This window comes from Cupressus sempervirens, chromosome 7 (genome assembly GCF_028749045.1).
Source record: "Cupressus sempervirens isolate cs-2001-9-10 chromosome 7, ASM2874904v1, whole genome shotgun sequence".
NCBI classification, from domain to species: Eukaryota; Viridiplantae; Streptophyta; class Pinopsida; order Cupressales; family Cupressaceae; genus Cupressus; species Cupressus sempervirens.
Window position 1 is genome coordinate 181,050,870 of NC_143124.1, and position 13,328 is coordinate 181,064,197.

Consider the following 13,328-nt stretch of genomic DNA (forward strand, 5'->3'; position numbering starts at 1 on the left):
TTAGGTTTCACTTAGACATCATTTTGGACACTTTCAAACCTCCATTGCTTAGGTAAAATTCAACATCCAACAAGTCACTAACATACTTACCCTTTGCTTACTAATCCTCCTGGAAATGCTCTACTTGGGTTTCTTCACACTCTACCCTAACTTATTCTTTAAAACCCAAGAAGAGAATTGTCAGGAGTACAAGCTATCAAAGGATAAGTGTGTTAGTGGTTGGTTGGATGTTGGATTTTACCTAAGGTGTAATAGAGATTTCACAATGGTCAAAAATATGTCTAATTGAAACTTGATATATTTTCTCATGTTGCTTCATACGTAAAGAGTCTAAAGAGAATTGTTTGAATTGTACCATGGAAGGAGGTGTTTGGGCTTTGTAGAAAGAGTGGAAGACCAAGTGGAATGAAGATGATCCTCCATATGATAGACATATTTATGAGATGGTAGAGATTTCAATGAACTCTAATGATAGAGATGATATAAGTGTGATTCCCCTATTCAAAGTTGATGGCTTCAAGCCCATGCTTCAAAAAATAGAGTTATCTAAAATAATTAGTAGGGATGAGATTTAGAGATTTTTACATCAAGTTCCATCTAAAAAGCTTTTAGGTGATGAGCACACAAATTTTCCCAAGGATTGTCGAGTGCTTGACCTTGATGCTACTTGTGGAGGAGAAGACATGCCAACTGCATAAAGAATTCTTCTTCAAAATCTTCACATCCAACTTCCCTAGGTTTTAGATATTGATATTTTTGGTAAGAAAAATGTATCATACTCGACTGCTATACAATTTTATTACATGATTGAATCCTAGTAGGATTGCTTTGCATTTTTTATCTTATAAATATTTAGCCATCATTGTGATACCATATGAAATGGGCGACCAAGTAGCCCTTGTGATGCAGAGGTAAAACACAACGGAAGAAAACACAATAGAAATAGGAACTAGCACCAGCAAGAGATAGATTATAAAACTCTTCTATTTAATTTATCAAATGTACAGTACATACATTAGCTCTTCTTGCAGTTTTCTTCTCTTCGTAACTTTGTATCCAGAAACTTTGCTCTCCAACTTGACCTAAACCTAAACCTAAAACTCTATTTATACTTGCTAAGATAATCTATGAAACCTTCTAGATTATTACAAAATAGGAAAAACAACTTATAGAAAATTCTAGATCAGTATAGAATGGGGAAGAATGACCCCACAATGATCTTTACAAATCCCAAGAAAATTATCTTATCCTAATGACAAAATCAAGATAAATTTCTCAAGTCGGCTCATGCATAAAACTTGACCTAAATACTTTATATAAAACTTTGACCTAAATACTTTATGTGGGTGCTTCTACACCACCTTGGTTTTGCCTAACCTTTGCTAAAGTGGTATGACTTAAATATGAGAATGTTAGTGGTTTCCTTTTTCGCTTTCCAGAAACAAGTAATGATAATTATATGCAAGATCTGATAAATTGCTTAAAAGGTTAAGATTTCTCAATTTCATTCTACCCTGTGGTAGTTATTCTCGTCATGAGATTTTTATGTGTTTTTTTTTTTGAAGGTTGCTAAAGATAGGAATAAAGCATAAAAGAAATTTGAGAAGGTTGTAGGTAACTTTTGTTACTAAGTTTGCAATTCTTTGGGTTTTGTAAAATAGTTATGGAATTAAAAAAGAGTATATGACCTTATTCTTTGGATTGATATCTTCAAGAAACACAAGACTCGAGATGATATTCATGCACTATTAAGTTCTTTTGGCAATGTTGGATAAGGTATGTGCTCTAAAATTTATATATTTGTACTAATAATATATGGTAGACAATTCAAAGTGTAAACATTTGGGTTCTATCCTTTTTGCATCATTTCCTCCATTATGTATAAGACTTCTATAAACAACTACATTGGAAATTATGCCTTTCGATTTTGCTTCTTCAAAGACCATATATACTTTATTTAGAACCTTTCAATCTTTTTGATTCCATCAATAACAACTTCATAAGAAATCATTGTAGTAGGACAACCCTTTAGATTCATTTCTTCAAGGACTCGATAAAAGGTCAACATTTGACCCAAGCACATGAATGGTTTCAATCTTGGTCCTAGTATGATCTTGATTCATCATTGAGTGCACCTAGATAAATGAATCCCAATGCCCGATCGAATTGGCTATGCAACCGAAAAAATGGTTGAATTTAATTTTTTATTAATTCTTAGAAATATACAAAATATTGTATTTATAATTTTAAATTAATATTAAATAATAAATTAATACTCAATATGTTGGTTGGGTAGACACTTCCATGCCCAACTAGGGAATGTATATGAGGTGGTCATTGTGTATTTGACATGCATTCTGATGCTTGGCTAGGGGATGCATTCGATGATGTTGCTTGTCTGATGAGAACTCTAACGCCCAATCGAAGATGTTTCTTTCTTGTCTTCTATTTAGTTGTCTTTATGCTGTTCTTAGGTTGCTCTCATTTGCTTGAATATGTCATGTGTGCATGATTTCATTTTTGGTTGTTCTTGCTCTTAGATTGTAAGGGTTATCTAACATTTTGTAAGTTTTGTAACTTTTCTTTTTTTTTTTGTCTTTTAAAGAGGGGTAAACGCTTTGACCTAGAGCTATGAACCAATGAGGCCACAAACGGGGGACCTCATCCCCATGAGATTTGAACCTTGATGGCAAGGATAACAACGCAACAACTTAACCATCATAACATACCACTATTGGCTGTAAGTTTTGTAACTTGTGTGTCACCTTGGTATTTTATTTATTTATTATTGATTATTAAAAAAAAATCATTTATTTTTCTTTTGCTTTATTGATTCTTTAAATATATCATTTTAATTAAAGAGTATGTAGTATATATAGACACACACACACATCTAAATTTATATATATATTTACACACATATGCATGCACGTAAGCACACACACAAACATATATATACACTCACACATGTATATATTCTCATGTACATACTTATACACTCCCACACATAAAAAATTATGTATATATCTATGTGTGTAATTATATATGTATATAATAATTATATAATCATACATGGTTAGGCATTTGCCTATTATTTAGAATCTAATCATTCAAATGTTTCCTTGTATATATGTAATTTATTTATTATTTATGTTTGTGTTGTTACATTATTTTTTCTTATTTTTTTCTCTTTCTTTAGTTGATAAGTAGGAGATGATTTCCACAGCTAGTCAAATTGTGATGTGAATATCAGGATTTAACTGTGTGATTTTGAGTCAAACTCGATGACCCATGTTTCATGAGTAGTGATTCAACATGAATCCATCTCTCATGAGAATAAATGGAACACTTAACACTCATTGGATCTAGGTGATGCTCACAGGGGTGAAGCACTGAGACTTCCCGGGAGGTCACCCATCCCAGTACTACTCCAACCTGAGCGCGCTTAACTACAGAGTTTCCTCCACAGTTAAACCCAAAGCTTGCAACCTCATTTGCAAAACCTTCACCAAGTGTTGTGCCTTATGAACCATTCATTAGAAAGCCCCTTAAGCTTATCTTTCTTTAGTTTGTAATATTTTTTTAGTTTTTCAGGTCTTTCATTTGTGTTTTGTCTGCTTTGGTTGACGTGCAAGTTCTCTTCCTCTTTCTTTGCCCTCTTTTCGTCTGACCTAGTTGCAATCTACCATTTCATTTTCCTTGGCTCTCATCATTAAGTAGTCTAATCCAAAATGTTGATATTCATAACTATTACACAATCAAACCTAGAAAAATGAATACATTGAATTTATGTCTCTTCTATACATGTGTACCAATTGTACTCTCCAATATATTCATTTGTATATAATTTTTATTAATATACCTCTAAAATCTTCTTTTATATAAATACTAATAGATAACCTCAACAATAAGAGCTTTAATATTACCAAATCTTAAAATAATATTTATCTAAAATATAAACGCTTCCGCAACGAGAAGTTTCACTTTTATTAAAATGCAACGACTACCTTGTTCTCTTCCCTTTTACCATCTTTGCATTTAAGATTTCCTACTCGAAAACCAAACCAACAGCTCATCATTCTGCGTAATTGAAGGCTTTTGGTGATATAGAAACAGAAGTCTACTTCTTGTTGGAAGTCGATGATTGAGGGAAACAAGAAAAGCTATTTATTTAGATTTTAGATAGTGTAAAATAATAAACAATCGATGCAACATACATCTCACATAATTTTAGACGAATTTCATAAACATACGCCAACGCAACGATTAAAAACTCAAAATAAGAAATTACTATATCAGACGTATTAAAAACGAAATACGGTTCTCGTAATTTTTTTCTTCTAAAAAGCATGTCCAACAATTATAAGCTAAATATACAAAAGCATTGAGAAAACATAAACATGAAATCCAGTCTTGTTAAAACAAAATCAGCAGCTTTAAAACATTAAGCTCTTCCACGCGCCTAAAATTTACTCTTCCTTAATTCACAGCAGACATGACACCAGAAGAAGAAGAAGTCGTTTTTTCCTCCCATACCTTGAAACCACTTCCCTCCTCTTCACAGATCGAACCAAAGCAAAACTCAAATTCATCAGGCGGATCGAAAACCCCAACATTTCCTTCAAGAATTTGCACCACACTTTCCATACTTGGCCTCAACGCCGAATTACTCTGCGCACACCACAGACCCAACTTGACCATTCTCTCCAACACTTCCCCTGCCTCTGCAGAAACCCACCCAATTCGACCGTCAAACAGATCCGCCAATTTCCCCTCTTTCATCTTCCCCAAAGCAATTGAAGGCAAATACCAATTCTCACACATCTCCGACTTATCCACAACCCTCCGCCCGCTCACAATCTCCAGAAGCACAATTCCGTAGCTAAAAACGTCACTTTTAGCACTAATTTTACAATCCAAAACACACTCAGGAGCAATATAACCAGGCGTTCCTCTCACATGAACCGTCACAACCCTGCTTTGATCTTTGCTCAGAACTCTCGCAAGCCCAAAATCGGCCAATTTCGCCGTGAAATTCTCATCAAGAAGAATGTTTTGCGGCTTAATGTCCAAATGAAGCACTTTTGAAGTTGAATCCTGGTGCAAATAATGAAGCCCACGGGCAGTTTGCAGTGCAATTGAATGGCGGGTCTTCCAATCGAGCGCTTCTCTGTTCGAATCGAAGATCCAGTCGTGAAGAGAGCCGTTCTGCATGAATTCATAGACCAGCAAAAAACGAGAATTGTCGGCGCAGAGGCCATGCAAGCGTACGAGGTTTGCATGGTTGAGGGATGCCAGCGCCGTCACTTCGGCAAGAAATTCGTCGGCGCCGCCGGCGGCGCTGTGGAGACGCTTTACGGCCACTTTTGTGCCGTCTTTCAGAGTTCCCCTGTATACACAGCCAAATCCTCCTCTGCCAATTTCATCGTCGAAGTTGTTTGTGGCGGCTTTCAGATCTTTGTATGTGAACATATTTGGAAAGCCGCTGTTCTTCTTCATAATCCACTGTAATGCATTTTTGCTGCCACCTTTAATGTAATTTTTTATACACAAACGCTTGTGCCATGACATTTTGCAAGCCATTTGGTATTGTGCAGAAAATTCAACGAAGTTAAATTGATAGCACAGGGATTTATTTATTGAGGGGAACTAGTTGGTCAATGACATATTCAGCATGCAAGTATCTAGATGTGTGGTGTGGGTGTTATGATCATAAACGTTGACTAGACTAATATATGATATGAACATTTTAAACTAAAAAAATATTAAACTTTGTTGTAATCTATATCTAGTACTAGATGTGTGTGTATTTTAAAATAAAATAAGCTTACTTGCAATGTACATTTTCTACTAAATAATACGAGTACAAACTTGCAATGCACATCTACTATTAAATAGCATGAGTATTTTAGGATTAAATAAGCTTTGATGTAATGTCCTATTGTTTTTAATTATATTTGATATTACATTGTATTGGTTTAAAAAAAATTGGAAAAAAGTCAAAGTCTATGTATTTGATTAAGTCTTTGATAAATATTTAAAGAGAAAAACTAATTAGAATTAAAGTTTTTAACTAAAAGAAATATGGTGTTATTAGTAGGATGAAGAGGTTCAATATGACTCTTAGACTTGTTCCAACTATAATTAGTAAGGTTTTGATCAATAGATCTTACTTCGAATTTGTAATAGTGTCTTATTTGTTCCAGCATGTTCACCATTAAGAGGTTTATTATCATTCTTTGTAGAGAGAAAATAATGTGTAAATAAGTAGTAAGTAATTAAGTTGTAGGATATATAGAGTCACTAATATGAGGAAGAGGTCAAACATTGTCATTAGGCTTGTTTTGATTGTGAGAAAGGTTTTAAACTAAAAGAGGGGTAAGAAATTATTAAGACAAAAAGAGAAACAAAAAGGAGAGCCCAACAAGGAGCTCTATCCTAAGCAACAAGGTCATCTAACTCAAGAGATAGGTCTAAGGGAAGTTGCCCCCTATCCACAATATTCCAATCCTAAGCATGATCAGATACCCATTTGGCCAAATAATTAGCAGCTTTGTTCCATTCTCAAAGAATGTAATTAAAACCAACAGACTCTAGAGAAGTACAAAAGAGAAGACTTTGATTAACAACTAAAGCCAATTGCCAACTAACATCCTCAAGCAACTGTGAAGTAAGAAAATTCACCACCACTTGAGAGTCAGATTCATAGATAACTTTGTGCCATCCCCTCAAACAACATTGTTCTATAGCATGTAAAATGGCCAAAGCTTCCATGAGATTATTAGTATAGTAACCCTTATGAATTGAAAAAAGAAAGTAAACTTCTCAAGAGTTACATCGGGCCACACCCCCAATGTTAGCAGGACCTAGACTCCCCCAAGAAGAACCATCAATGTTTACTTTAAGAACTATGAGTGGAGGAGGCGACCAATGAACCACACGATTCACCTGTTCTTCCCTTGACATCTAGGATGGTTTCTAGAGCTTTATGATACCAATGGCCTGCAGCAACTGAGAACCCATCTTGAAAATTAAAGTTAAGGCATCTGCAAATAAAAATATCATCGGGATCCATACCTCCTTCTAACTGACACTTTACCTAAATATTTTTTTGAAGAGAGTGGGAGACCTTCCACCAAAGATGCATAACACCAATTCGTACATCCTCAAAGATTTGTCGGTTCCTCTCCAACTAGATATGCCAAAGAATGAAAGAAGGGCCAACAATCCATGCAACCTAACAAGGTGGAGCTTTAGAGGGGGCGCTCCCAAGCGATCCCAAAACTCGGGCAAGGAGGAAGCATGCTGACAAGAGAAACCCCAAGCACTACACCAAAGATCTCATAATTGAGTAGAAAAGGAACAATCGAAGAGGAGATGAGAGATAGAATCTTCTCCATAACCATATGACACACAAAAATATGGGCCCTAGAACCCATGTTTACAAAGATTATCCGATGTAAGACATCGGTTGTGCACCACTAGCCATATGAAAAAATTACATTTGGACCAATAAAACTTATTTCAAACCTGTTTCCACCAAGGGACCTCAGCATCCCCTAACAGTTGCCTAGTAATTTTTTGGTACCTAGTAGAAACAAAATATTTACCAGATAGGGCACTGCCCCAAGCCAAAACATCTGGCCCCAGCAGAGAACAACACTCCTTAGAAGCCAAAATCCTAGTGGTCCGCCTCTAAGCACCCAAGAAGCCAATCTAAAGAGCACTTCCATCTATATCTGACAACAAGAGCCAACTGATAAGGAGTCTTATAATGAGCCACTTTATCCCATCCAAAAATGAGAAAAGAATCACAAAGAGTCTAAAGATGAGGGTAAATAAATAAAATGGGAGGGTTTCCATCGCAAGCATCAGACCAAAACAAAGCCTGAGCCTCCCTTACATATCCAAAAAAGGCCCCTCTTAACCAATTGAGCACTAATCTTGAGAGTATTCCACACCATAGGGCCATGACCTTCAAGAAGAAGCATGGAAACAAACCAAGGATCAACACCTCTAAAATACTTATGATTAATTATACAAGCCTAGAGATTATTTTTTCTAGAGCATAATCACCAGTAAAGCTTAGCAGCCAAATCTTTTCTACTCAAAATAGTAGATCAGAGGCCAAGACCACCCTCCTTAGACATGCAAACAATCTCCATTAAGCTCCAATTTACAATAAAAAATAATACAAGAAACCATATATGATTCTCAATACTATTGACTCAAACCATGACCTGATAATTAGCATGCAAAATATATTTATATGCAATATCTGAGAGTTACAAGAATATTTCTACAAGATTTTAGGTTCTTATGAACTTGGACATCTAAATTTAATAGATGACAAAAATCCACTTGGACATCTAACTTTAAAGAATTTTTTTTTTTATGACTCCTTTTTTTCAAATATGGTGGAAACTATTCAATGGTGAATTGTAAAATAAAAAATTACTTCAAATGCTTGAAACATGCCTAAAGGAAAAATGTGTCTTTTAGATTCAAAATATTATATTTCATATAAATTATTTGTAATATTCATTAAATGGTAGATTGTATAACAAGAGAAAAGAGTTTAAAGTTTAAGATAAACATTCTCATTAACTTACAAATCTCGCTAATTGTGATAATAACTCTAAAATATGTATTGTAATAAAGATACAAATAATTTTTTGTTTTTTTTTTGATGGAGGTCCTCCACAATTTTTTTTTATGGAAAATATGTTTAAAATAATTTTTATCTTAAACTTTATACTCTTTACCTCTTGTTATGCAATCTACCATCAAATGAATATCACAAATAATTTATATGAAATATAACATTGCATAGTCTAGGCTTACACCTAAAAATGTAATTTCATTTATGTATGTTTTGTTAGAAATGCTTTAGAATAACTGAGAGGGGGGGTGAATCAATTATTCAAGGTCCAACATGTCCAATTCAAACTTTTTCACTAAGTGTAGTGAGCCCATTCAACCATACATTCATCCAAGCTTAAACATTCCTATTCAACAAGTTACTGTAAATCAACATGCAAGCATAACACATGAAAAGATCAACACATAACATAGTGATTTATGTGGAAACCCAATTTGGGGGAAACCACCAGTAACATGCTACTCAATTCTCACTCTTTTGAAGTGATGCCCTGTGAAAGGCCTACCCTGTTAAAGGCTTACAACACACTGTTAAATGTGACCTGGTTAAAGGATTTAACCACCCTATTAGAAGTGGGCCTAGTTAGAGGACTCTAGAACATTCACTTGGAATGCCACCCTATTAAAGGATTTACAAATGGTTGTTAGGCCAACCTAAGTCCATAGGATTTTCCTTCTATCCTAATTGATACAATTCCTAGAGAGTAACAATTACGGATTTTTACTTGATTACATAATACAACTCAACTTGCAGATTTTAGATCACCATTCAGCTCATATCTTTGCCTAGTTTTTAGTCTCTACAACTCTTGATAGGTTGCCCTCCTTTCAAGCTTAATCTCCTTGAATCTCCATGCTTAGTGTACCAATTCAATCATCTCTTTTTGACCACTTGTAGAAGCAGAGTCTTTGTGCTCTATTCTTCCTTTGCCTAGATGTCTTCTCCTTGACACCCTTCTAACCACTTTCACAATTTGGCACTCCAGCAACTCTTGCTTCTTGGTCTATGACTTCTTAAATAGAAGTCTAGAATTCCTTTTCCTGCTCAATTCTTCCCTCCTTTAATTTGAATTCATATGGATTAGGTAGGATTCATTGTATCTAACCCATATTATGTTTCTTCTAAAAACATCATGAAGAATCCTCTTGAATTTACTCAAAAATGGTTTAGATAGAATTATGTGCCACCATCTCATCATCCTTATCCCCCAAACGGTTCACAAAATTCAAGGTAACAACTTTGTCAGCTCAAATTTGACAAATCTTTGACTTTTAAAATAATGTAGTAGCTCGACACTATTGAAATCCTGATGCTCAACACATACTATGTTACTCAGCATCAACTGTGTTTTTACTGATGCTTGGCACTTAAAGTTCACTCAACACCAACTAAGATTTACTGATGCTCGGCCCCTGATACTTTGCTCGACACTTGAACTTCAGTCGGCACCTGAAGATCACTCGGCACACACTAGATTTTCCTTTTGCTTGGCTCCAACTAAAAATTTTCTTAGCTTCAACTAGCTTGCTCGGCACCCACTGATGAACTTAGTTTAAGCTTTGTGGTCAACCTTGTTACAACTTATACTTCTAATGTTTCTAAGTGTGACCAACCTCTGTATCTTTGAGTATGTTATCAATACATCATTTAACCATTGTCTTAATTGATCCTTGCACTTCATTACAACATCATAACTCAACCTTTCCCTTAGGTACTCTTGTTACATCTTGTTGATCAAATTCTCTTCATCAATCAACTAAGTGATAGTACTTGGATCTTATAAGAAAATGCCATTCCTACAAATAGCAGGTTTGACATCAATGACAAAACAATGATTGAAAACATTTTGTTAACAATAATCTCCCTCTTTGAATCAATCTTCTTCATCAATGATCTTTTCAATCAAATTTCCAACAATCTCCCTCTTTGGCATTGATGGCAGACCAAACTAATCAACCATTAGACTAAACTATTTAACCAAATGCAAATTAGGTTAGAATAGTAAGTCAAATGCCAAAAGTAATTGTGTTACCATCATTTTTTCACATCTCCCTCTACTATCCTAATTGCTTCATTTATGCTTCTCCCTCTTAGTTGCTGTATCCTTTCTTTTCTTCTCTCCCTCTATATGCATTGGTCATCTTCTACTATTTTTGGTCAACTTCTTCATCTTCTCCTGTCAACTATTCACTAGTTCTACTATTTCTTCCTTAATCTTTATTTGATCAATTTCTGGCTTAACTCCCTCTTTCTTCATTCTTTATCTTCTCAACAGTCATTGATCAGTTTTCTACTATTTCTCCCTCTTTGACAACAATGCCAAAGACATATGTTCTCAGCATCTGAACATGCAAGTGTAGCATTTGCAGGTTCTTTTCAATTTCTCCCTCCATCACCTTGCTTGTGACTAATTTGGAACTTCATCACCTCAATTACCTTAGGAATAATCCTAAAGTAGGTATCCTCTGCATCAAATATGTAATATCTCAGCAATCAGCTCATTTGATGCAAGGAAGTCTTGCTTATTCTTAAGTAGCCTTGGCTAGGGGTATCACCCCTAACTTACATCTAAGATACTCAAAAGAATCTTTAGGTAGTGTTTTGGTGAAGATGTTAGCAATATGTTCCTTTGAGCTAACATATTCCATCTTCACTTGTTTGTCTTCCACCAACTCTCTTACATAGTGATACTTGATTACAATGTGCTTGGTTTTGGCATGTATTACAAAGTTCTTTGATATGTTGATAGCACTTGTATTATCACAATAAAGTATCACAGGCTCATTCACTTCTTCCTTCATACCTTGCAACAAATGTTTGATAAATACAATATTGGTGCAATTTATAGTAGTTGCAACATATTCAGCTTTTGCAGTGGACTATGAGGTACAACTTTTCTTTTTGCTGGTCCATATAATCAATCCTTTTCCCAAAAAAAGTGCTCCTCCACTGGTGCTTTTTCTGTCATCAATATTACCTCGCCTATCTGCATTAGTGTAGGCTCTTAGTTCAAACTTTTCACTCCTCTTGTAGTACAAACCAAAGTCATCAATTCCTTTTAGGTACCTCAGTATTCTCTTTACTACCATCAGATGGTCTTCTCTTGGATTTGCAAAAAATCTTACCACTATTCCAATAGCTAAAGCAATTTATAGTCTACTACGTATAACATACTACAACTTTCCAATCATTGATCTATACAATGTTTGATTCACTTCAGTAGACTCATCATTCTTGGATAGCTTATATCCTATTGCCATTGGTGTGCTAACTAGTTTTGAGTCTTCTCATCCAAATTTTTTGAGTATCTCCTTGATGTATTTTAATTGGGTCACAAATATGCCATGCTTCAATTGATGTACTTGCAATCCAACAAAGAATTTGATTTCTCCAAACATTGACATTTCAAACTCATGTTTCATTTGATCAGCAAAATCTTTGCATAGAGCATCTTTTCCTCCAAATATTATATCATCAACAAAGATTTCAGATATCAAAATGTCTTTACCTTTTTCAGCCTTGATATACAAGTTGTTTTTGTCATCTATTCTCTCAAATTCTATCTTCACAAGATATTTATGTAGTCTCTCATACCATGCTCTAGGTGCTTGCTTCAAACCATAAAATGCTTTATGCAATTTGCAGACCATATCCTTGTTGTTGTTATCTACAAATCCCTCTGGTTGTTCTATATAGACTTCTTCTTCCAATATACCATTCAAAAAAGTAGACTTCACATCCATCTAGTAGACTTTGAAACCTTTGTAGGCAATATATGCAAGCAATGTTCTTACTCCTTCCATTCTTGCAACAGGGGAAAATGTTTCCCCATAATCTAGTCCTTCTTCTTGTGCATAGCCTTTGCAAAAAAAATTGGCTTTGTTTCTTGTTATCTCACCATTCTCATCAAGTTTGTTCCTAAACACCCATTTGGTACCAATTACATTCTTATCAACTGGTAGGAACTAGGGTCCAGGTTTTGTTCTTCTCAATTTGATCTATCTCCTCTTCCATAGCTTTATACCAGTCATCATCTTGTAGAGCATCTTTCACTGTTTTGGGCTCAACCTTGCTCAAAAAACATGATTAATTCCTTATTCTATTCCTTGTCATTGGTGTGGCACCCTTGTCACCAATGATTTGATCTGTAGGGTGATGTCTTCTTATATACTTGGCTAATCTTGGTTCTGTCCTTCTTTCCATGTTTGATCCTTCAGCTTCAGAGTCATTTCTCTCTTCTCCATCTGGTATTTCATCATTTCTTTCATGCGTATTGTTCTCAGAATCAGAATGTGCATTTTCTACATTCTGCAACTTGGCTTATGAATGTAGCTGGACATTCATTGGCTATGACTCGGCTGATACTGAAATTTTTCATTGATTCCCAACTTGATTGGTAGCATTGTCTTCAATAGTCATTCCTTCATAGAAGTATACAAAAGATCTATAATCTTCTTATTATTTAGTTCCATCAACCTGAACTTCTGCATGCTCATCATAATTTACATTTGGACTCTCCACAATCTTGTTAGTGTTAGTGTTCAAACACTTATATACTTTGCTTTTAGTGGACTATCCAAGAAATATGCCTTCATCACTCTTTGCATCAAACTTGCCATTTCTAGTGTCTTTAAGAATATAGCATTTACAACCAAAGACTTTGAAA

At 34.9% G+C, this 13,328-nt stretch overlaps 1 pseudogene; it reads right to left on the reverse strand.

Annotated features, from left to right (window-relative positions):
* Positions 1–4,479: 4,479 nt before the first annotated feature.
* Positions 4,480–5,583, reverse strand: LOC149546098 (G-type lectin S-receptor-like serine/threonine-protein kinase SD2-5 pseudogene; annotated as a pseudogene).
* Positions 5,584–13,328: the final 7,745 nt, after the last annotated feature.